Below are 9,068 nucleotides of genomic sequence, written 5' to 3' on the forward strand. Positions count from 1 at the left end.
GATGTTTTTGCTTAGGGTTGCAGGGGAGAGACAGAGGAAGAAGTTATTTAGGATGCAAAATCTCTTTCCAGCCCAACTTTCCAACAGAGATAATTGCCACTCAGTGCAACTGCCCCACAATGCGGCCTCATTAGTAGTTTCTCTCATCATGAGATGATTGTGTTATGTACAATCTCATTAGTGAGTATGCTCACTATCAGAAAATCTCCTTAATCTAACCTCTTGACTGTTTATGTCAGCTGGATGTTTTCTCTCCACAAAATAATGTGCTGAGAGTACAAATACTGCTCTGTAAGCTCTTTGGGAAGTAAGCTCCTTATTTCTTCACTTCCCCTTCTCCTGAGCTTGAACTGAACATACAAATTCTGAGGTCCCTTCAAAATGTAGAAAATATGCAGCAATACATTTTATACTAACTGTGCAATGTGTAAGTTGTTTATCTATGAAAATCATATGATCTTCAAACATAATACTTATCTATCTATCTATCTAATTTACATCCCACCCTTCCCTCCCAAAGGCAGCAAATATATTTGTAATTTTGTTGTTGTTTAGTCGTTTAGTAATAAAAACATCTAAAAAAAATCAAACACGGTGAAACATTTTAATCTCATGTTATACTCCATTCAAAACTTTTTTAAAAAATCAAAATACAGCTTATAAACACATAAATAAATGAATTCAACCAATCGTGTGTCTGAACACACCGGCCAAAACACAAATATTTTCAGCAAGCACCTGCCTAATGTCAGTTAGGAGTTCCAAAGTAAGGTATGGTGCCAAATGAACGCAGTACAGACACTGCATGACACTTGTAGAAGTGTAACTTCTGCAGATCATTCATGTAGATACTATTGCTGATGCAGACACAATGCTATACAACAAACAAGGGAAGAACATTAGAATTCATGAAGAAGGAGCATTGTCATACTGTGGTCTGCTCCCAATCATTTAACCAAGAGTGGCAGCATAATGTAACCCCTGTGTGGGATACTTGTGTAAGACCATGGGGTAGAGATAGGGAAACACATGATAGAAGACCTAGTTTTAAAGAGTGAAATGCAGCTTGAATTGCCCAAATTGAGTAATTATTGACGACAGACTTCTCCAGAAGGTGGGAGGTGTCTGCGCATGCGATGTCCTTTGATATTGAAGGACCCCAGCCCACGGTTGCTTCTCACGAAGAGAGACAGAAATAGGGTGGAGAAGTCTTACTGCTGCAGGAAACAGGAAGTGGCAGTAGACACACCTGGGGAATGCCTGATTGCAAAAGGCACAGGCTTGGGCCATGTGAAAGCCGAAAGATAGTTAGATTTAAGAAATTGGCACAGAAATGGAAGGAGCGAAACACTAATAATTACATGTTAGAGGGAGAGGGAGAAACAGAGCAGGTTTCCAGAATTTCAGCATGATCCAAGGGTTTGGAATCATAGACATAAACGAAAGTTGTCAGAGCAACTAGAGGCACAAGTCTACAGTTACTGAAAGGCAAACTTTCTGCCATCAAGAATACTGGTGATGATCTGGGGGGATGGAACAAAGGTACTTTCATTTGTTGTTCTTGAGGCCTGCACTGTGTGATCTGACTAACCCGAAGAACATAACAAACATAGAAGAGAGGCAAGGAAAGAGCACACTTCAGCAAAATATGGAACAGCTTAAGTGATGAGAGGACAAAGAAAGACTTAATAATGTAATCTTTAAATGAAATAAAGAATTTGGTTTCTGAGATGGAAGATTGGACTGAGATAAAGACCCAAAGGGTGCTCATCAATGGTTCCTCTTCATCCTGGAGAAGAGTGACTAGTGGGGTGCCACAGGGTTCTGTCTTGGGCCCAGTCTTATTCAACATCTTTATCAACGACTTGGATGATGGACTCAAGGGCATCCTGATCAAATTTGCAGATGACACCAAACTGGGAGGGGTGGCTAACACCCCAGAGGACAGGATCACACTTCAAAACGACCTTGACAGATTAGAGAACTGGGCCAAAACAAACAAGATGAACTTTAACAGGGAGAAATGTAAAGTATTGCCCTTGGGCAAAAAAAATGAGAGGCACAAATACAAGATGGGTGACACCTGGCTTGAGAGCAGTACATGTGAAAAGGATCTAGGAGTCTTGGTTGACCACAAACTTGACATGATCCAACAGTGTGACGCGGCAGCTAAAAAAGCCAATGCAATTCTGGGCTGCATCAATAGGAGTATAGCATCCAAGGGAAGTAATAGTGCCACTGTATTCTGCTCTGGTCAGACCTCACCTGGAGTACTGTGTCCAGTTCTGGGCACCACAGTTCAAGAAGGACACTGACAAACTGGAACGTGTCCAGAGAAGGGCAACCAAAATGGTCAAAGGTCTGGAAACGATGCCTTATGAGGAACGGCTAAGGGAGCTGGGCATGTTTAGCCTGGAGAAGAGGAGGTTAAGGGGTGATATGATACCATGTTCAAATATATAAAAGGATGTCATATAGAGGAGGGAGAAAGGTTGCTTTCTGCTGCTCCAGAGAAGCGGACACGGAGCAATGGATCCAAACTACAAGAAAGAAGATTCCACCTAAACATTAGGAAGAACTTCCTGACAGTACGAGCTGTTCGACAGTGGAATTTGCTGCCAAGGAGTGTGGTGGAGTCTCCTTTTTTGGAGGTCTTTAAGCAGAGGCTTGACAACCATATGTCAGGAGTGCTCTGATGGTGTTTCCTGCTTGGCAGGGGGTTGGACTCGATGGCCCTTGTGGTCTCTTCCAACTCTATGATTCTATGATTCTATGAAAGACAGGATGCTTAGTTAAAAGGTGTTATGCCAACAACATGAGGTAGGACAATACATGCGTCCCACAGCAGTATGATTTGGCAAAGGTGAATGTCGTGTGTCAATCACAACAGATAGTCCCAAGCCCATACCACGTTTCAACTTGTGTGACAAGGCCGTCTCACATGCAAAACAAAGAGGCATAGAAACATAATAATTTACAGCAATTAAAGTCACCTGTAGGGCTGTGCCAGTTGGAAGGAGACTTCTGTTTTATGTGGGCTAATTAATGTCCAAAATACAGGCGGATACTTGTATCAGCAGTTAGCACACTGATCAGATGCATAGATAAGCTTTAGCATACATTTGCAGTTCTTGCTCATCCCAGTCCAAAGACTTATCAACTATAAATTAGGATAGCCAATGTGCAACCAGATTTGCTTTCTCGGTCTTGCTTATTTCACAGTCTCCTGTGAAGCTAAAGGTCTTTTAGGGCATATGCAAAGTGCCAGCTGAACTAAGCATCTTCATAACAAAGAATGGCTGTGGAGCCGATGAGGGATGAAGGAGTTAAGGCTGCAGAAGAGCAGCTGCTGCCTTTTTTGCTCCTTCAACTTTAAATGTAAAGGACAATGTATGTCTGATATAAGAAGTAGCAAGCCTATTATTAAATTATATGACCAATGATATTTGCATTGGGATATAAACTTGCTCCATATATAGCTGAATTTTTTTTCATTTTGTTTGATGAAGTGCTCTGATAGCATACCAAAATCAATCTTCTTCAAAGATATCATTTTCTTTTCTTTCAGTATTAAAATTTTACACTTACAGGAACTAGAGCTTTGCCTTTATTGTCTGGGGATCATATATTATCTCTAAGTTTCAATTTAAAAAAATAATTTAAAATTCTACTGATGCACAATTGAAACCATTAATGATTCCCTACTGTTTTGTTTAGATTTTAATTTAACCATTCTTAAAAGCCACGACATATGGTTTCAGTAAACAAAGTATTGCTTGCAACAGCAAATACTGACCTTCCTTCTGGGTAAGTATTTATTTTCATTTCTAAAGAATGCCCATCTGTTTTTCTGAACACATATACAAATTCTTATTGAACACACTATTACAGAGCAATCTGATGTATGTCAACAGACCTGAATCTTAAAAGGGTGGGATATTTCTCATCCTTCAAAGGTTCTAAAATACCATGGCTTAGATCTTGGATTCCTTTCCACTGATGTGATCAAAGTTCTGCTCACAGAACACTCTCACCAGCAGAATGGGGGACTTGCTGTGCTCATTTCTGGTTGTAAAAACAACCAAAAATTGCCTCCTCTTTTCTGCTGCGGAGATCCTCCACTACAGGCTAAGGCTCCTTTAAGTGGGAGGAGTCCTACCAGTCACAGAAAGAACAATTAGGATCCAAGCCTATATTTTCATCATATAGAGGCACAGATTTACTACTACTATACAGGGATGGGATGAACCATTTTGTAGATTAAACGTTTTATGACAGAACTTCTTAATACCGATTTTCAGAAAATTAAGGGTCTGCCTTTAGGATCAGACTTTAGGCCTTCCTATGCACACAAATATCCCATGTTCTACCTGTGACAACAAATGACAATTTTCACCACCAGCATGGTATGGTAGTTAAGAGTGCCAAGCTAGGGCTGGCGATACCCAGGTTCAAATTCCAATTTAGCCATGAAGGTCAATGTACGTGACCTTGGGTTAGTCTCTAACTCAACCAATCTCACAGGGGTGTTATAAACCCGGGGTCAGCAACCTTTTTCAGCTGTGGGCTGGTCCAGCATCCCTCATACCATGTGGTGGGCCAGACACTCTCTCTCTCTCTCTCTCTCTCTCTCTCTATGGGGGGGATGAACGAATTCCTATGCCCCACAAATAACCCAGAGATTCATTTTACATAAAAGCACACATTCTACTCATGTAAAAACACCAGGCAGGCCCCACAAATAACCCAGAAATGCATTTTAAATAAAAGGACACATTCTACTCATCCAAAAACACGCTGATTCCCGGACCGTCTGTGGGCTGGATTGAGAAGGCGACTGGGCCGCATCCAGCCCACACGCCTTAGGTTGCCTACCCCTGTTATAAACTAAGGTGCAGGGTGGGACTAGCATGTAAATTAGGCTCCTTGGATAAAAGGATATATAAACAAACAACAGCAAGTGGAAAGTTTGCAACTATAGTCACATGGCCTAGACATAATCAATGTCAGATATTTTGATTATCACTGTTACAAATTCTCTCCACGAGGTATCATAACACCACGGATACACAGTGTAACGCATGCCAATGTTTTGAAGGAGTAACTGTAGCACAGTTTTTCAGTCACAAACATTTTATATCTTTGGTCCTGTCATGTTGGTGGAACAGTGCCCTCCCTGCAAAATCAGGGCATATGCTACTTTCCTGGGTAGATCATCCCAAGTAAGAAAGACATACCAATATGCTTTACTTAGGGATTTTTACTTGAGAAGTCAAGTTGAGGTCAGTTCCAGGAATGCAGCCTCAATAGGCAGGGCAGGGTGTAGCATGCACAGCTGCTAAAGAAGAGAAAGAAAGAGAGGGAGATCTAAGAGGCCCTTGGAGAAGCTGGAAACAAGACAAGGAATGGAACTGATGAGTTCTACACAATGAGTGCTTCACTGCATGGCTAAAGTCTATCGGTAAGAAGGGAGAATGTACAGAGGATTAGAGAAAGGAATGACCAACTGAGTGGCAAAACTACTGGTGGAAGTGCTTGAAACCCAGGAGGCCCATGCTTTAGAGCACTGGTATTCAACAGGTGGCCCATGACTTAACTTAAGGGGTCAACAGCAGCAGCACCATGCAAATATATGATAAAAATAAGAACGTGGTCCCCTAATGCATGTTTAGGGCTAGTGCCAAGCCCCAGTCCTGAAGAAAGAGGTGACATGGAGGAATGTTCGATCCTAAGTACCAGCAGCTCCCTAGTTAAAGGGTTTCCAGGGCTTACAGTTCTAACAGCTTCCATACTTTACAATTACTAATATTTTGCATACGTATAAACATAATAATAGATTAATTGAATAATCCTTACTTACATAAGATAAATCTTAAGTATCAAAATGATTTCCCCCCTGAATTACTTCCTACAGTTTTAGCTGTTGACAAAAGTCGGTATAAAGTGCTGTCCCTTTGCCAATCAACAAAGCAGAATAAATTTCATAGAAATTACTCTCTAATTTCATATGTGCATTTATGATATTAAAAAAAGAAAGAAAAATATGTTCAACTGATTTTAATATTTAAAATATACTAAGCATGTTTACCATTGCCTTGAGTCTTGTTCTTTCTAAACCAGAGAACAGTACTTACCATTTTTCAAAATGGTTCTTAAAGATATTGCAAGGGAAAGGAGATGCTTTTAGGCAACAAAGAGTTAATACAGAGCTGTCTGGTATCTGTTCATTCTGCCAAAAGAGAAAAAAGAGGGAGGAAGGAAATAATGTAAATTAAAATATATCTTATAAGAAATGCTAGTACATTTGGGTGCTACCTAGAAGGGACAGCCTTGAAAACCAACCAAATGGAAAGCAGAACTTGCAGAATACAATACTAATTAGTTTTTATTCCTTAACATGGAGGGAGACAATTCATCCTTTTGGTACATCTGGGTGAATCTTCTGACCTTTAGATATCGAAGAGATGGGCTCTGAACAACAGTCCATTTACAAAGAATTTGCATTCATTTCTAAAAACAGTACTGTATATATAACAAGTGCTGTACAGAAACAAACTCAATCATCACAATTGCTGACAGAAAGCCTAAAAACTTCCATTGACTAACAGCAACAGCCCTGTTGGGTTTTATTTTAATACATTTTTGTGAGTCATGATCAGAATGTGCAGAGCATAGGCCTCTATAGAAATGGTAAGGCTTGAAATTTATTCAAGTCAAGGGGATAGGCTGTCTTGCTAGATAGGACAGAGTTAATCTAAAACCAATTTCCTCAAGGCATGTTACAAATTAAACATTTATTAGTACAGTTAGACTGATCTTTATTTGGAATATATGAATTACTTGTCTATCTCAGTTTAAGAAAGGAAAATAGATAATATAGCTTTTTTTCTTTTTTTACTTGAGAACTTTGAATTTGAATCAGAATATACATGCCACATCATAAACAGCTATAAAAGTCCCCCCAGTTTCGAAAGGGGGTTGCTGTGTGACAATGATGGCAGAGTATGCTTTTCTTTAAGAAACACAAGTCCGAAAACTTGGATGGAAAATCAGCTGCCAGTATTCTTTGGATCCCAGCCTACTACTACTTCAAGCAGGCAAAGGAAAAAAGGGATAGTTCTTTTGGAAACTATGCCAACTGTATGAATACAGGAATAAATCAACTATTTGGAGGAAAGAGAGAGGCAGAAAAGCAAATATTTAGCCAGCATTTAGAAGGCTGCTAATATGAATCAGACAATTGATATTAAATACGAATCTGACTAGACCTTATGCATTACGCAAAATCAAGTATGACTACTATACTCATGCAGATGAGCAACTGGTTCGCACAACTTTCATTATCAATATCCTGTTGCAAAGAGATCTAATTTAAAATGATATATAATGAGTACATTTTGTGTAATAAAGATCAAAACAAAGGTTTCCATTCAAGAGAAAAAAGCAAATAAAAAGGAAACAAATGATCAGCCATCTTCCATTTATATGAAGTATCAAGCTCCATAGCTCTTAAGAAAATCCTCAACTGAGAACACCAAAAATTGATTAGATAAGAGGGTATACTTAGTTCCAGGTGCCATCTATGCATCTTCTCATATTTTTATCTGACAGATCATTCCCAGCCTTGGAACTATTTTTTTCCTTTTTTTGAGCCGAATTTAAAGCCTCTTCTAAAGAAAAACAAACCCTTTGGCCCATTAGCCTACAGCAACATTAGTCAGTCTGATGCTAGAGTAATAAAACACGGTGATCTGGGCAGCTCACAGGCAACCATGAAGGGACACAATGGTCAGGAATGTAGACTGTGTTTAGGAATGTACTACTTGAGTATTGTAAACACTTAGTCACCACGGCACCTCACTGACCTATCTAGTTTTATTTAAACCTCTTACATTCATCTGATAAATCGGGGAATATCAACAGAACCAAAGCCCAACCGAAGGCATCTTTAAATACAGGATAGATCTTTAAAACAAGGGGAAAGTAATTATTACAACACTCTGTTATTATTCGTCATGCGGTTCATTTTTTTCCAAACATTACTTGCACAGCAACATCCCAATTTAGGGAAAGGCATGCAAAATTGCATTCAGACACAAACACACGATTGTGCTTGTGTGTACATCTTACAAATACGTTCATTTCGACTAGATCTCTGCGCTTTCCAGAGACAGGTCACTGGGCCAGATGGACCAAAGCTGTATGCCAACCAGTATTCTTCCTCCGCTCTGAAGTCGACCAGGTAACCTTGCAACAACCAGATCACTAACGTAGTGATCTCGGTTAGCTTAAAAACCGGCAACAACTCCAAAGCTTGCCCACCCTGAGCTCCCTTAGAGGAAGGATGAGAGTGAAGCGCGGCGAAGCAAGGGAGAGCACAGCGTGCACGGCGCTGTTCGGAAGAGGCTTAGCAGCTGGCAGGCAAAACCCACACGTAATTCAAAACAAGGATATTGAATCCACAAGAGAGTGACGTGGTGACGAAGAAACAAGCACAGCGGCTGGCTAGCTGTGGCCGTTCACGGGGTGGGGAGCAAGACAGGCGCCCCACAGACCCAAGGATGAGCCTGATACTCTCTCCCCACGCAGGGCAGACCTGCGGTGGGTCTTTCCCGCCGTCCCCCCTCCGAGTCATTCCAGCCTAATTCGCACCCCCCCCCAAATCCCAGGTGCCCCACGCACACCGTCCCTCCATTACTTGCTCGCCCCTCTTCTCGCCCTTAAAACCGGGTTTCCATTTCAGGAGGCAGCAAAACACGCAACCCCGCGGAGGCTCCCCTAAGGGAGGCGGGAGGAAGAAGGACCCCGCCAGCGGCCGCTATGGCAGCTTCGGCTTCCTTCTCCCCTCACCTGAGGTCGCGGCAGCCTCGCGAGGCTTCCGGCCAGCCCCTCGCGCCGGCACAGCTGGGCTCCGAATGGACATCGAACGAAGCTACCTGTGACCCGGCTGCGGACTCCGGAGACTCAGCCCGGCGGCGACGGCGAGAAAGTGAGCACCACAGAGCTCCGCAACGCCTAGAAGGGAGCCTGACCACGGAGAAGAGGCAGACTAGAGCGTCGCCCCAGCA

General features: G+C 41.6%; 1 protein-coding gene across 4 annotated transcripts in view; it reads right to left on the bottom strand.

Annotated features, from left to right (window-relative positions):
* CNST (consortin, connexin sorting protein) overlaps window positions 1–8,999 on the bottom strand; it is a 46,870-nt gene extending 37,871 nt beyond the window's left edge. For 2 of the 4 annotated variants that reach the window (XM_082215027.1, XM_082215024.1), the window contains exons 1-2: window positions 8,851–8,999; window positions 6,135–6,229 (exon numbers count right to left, since the gene is read on the bottom strand). The gene's annotated coding sequence lies outside the window, so the exon portion shown is untranslated. Of the gene's footprint in view, window positions 1–6,134; window positions 6,230–8,210; window positions 8,413–8,698; window positions 8,796–8,850 lie in introns of those variants that run through there. The other 2 variants (XM_082215025.1, XM_082215026.1) reach the window with 2 other exon arrangements.
* Between the last annotated feature and the right edge of the window lie 69 nt (window positions 9,000–9,068).

The sequence above is a fragment of the Podarcis vaucheri genome (assembly GCF_965113315.1).
Source record: "Podarcis vaucheri genome assembly, chromosome: 3".
In the NCBI taxonomy this organism is placed as follows: Eukaryota; Metazoa; Chordata; class Lepidosauria; order Squamata; family Lacertidae; genus Podarcis; species Podarcis vaucheri.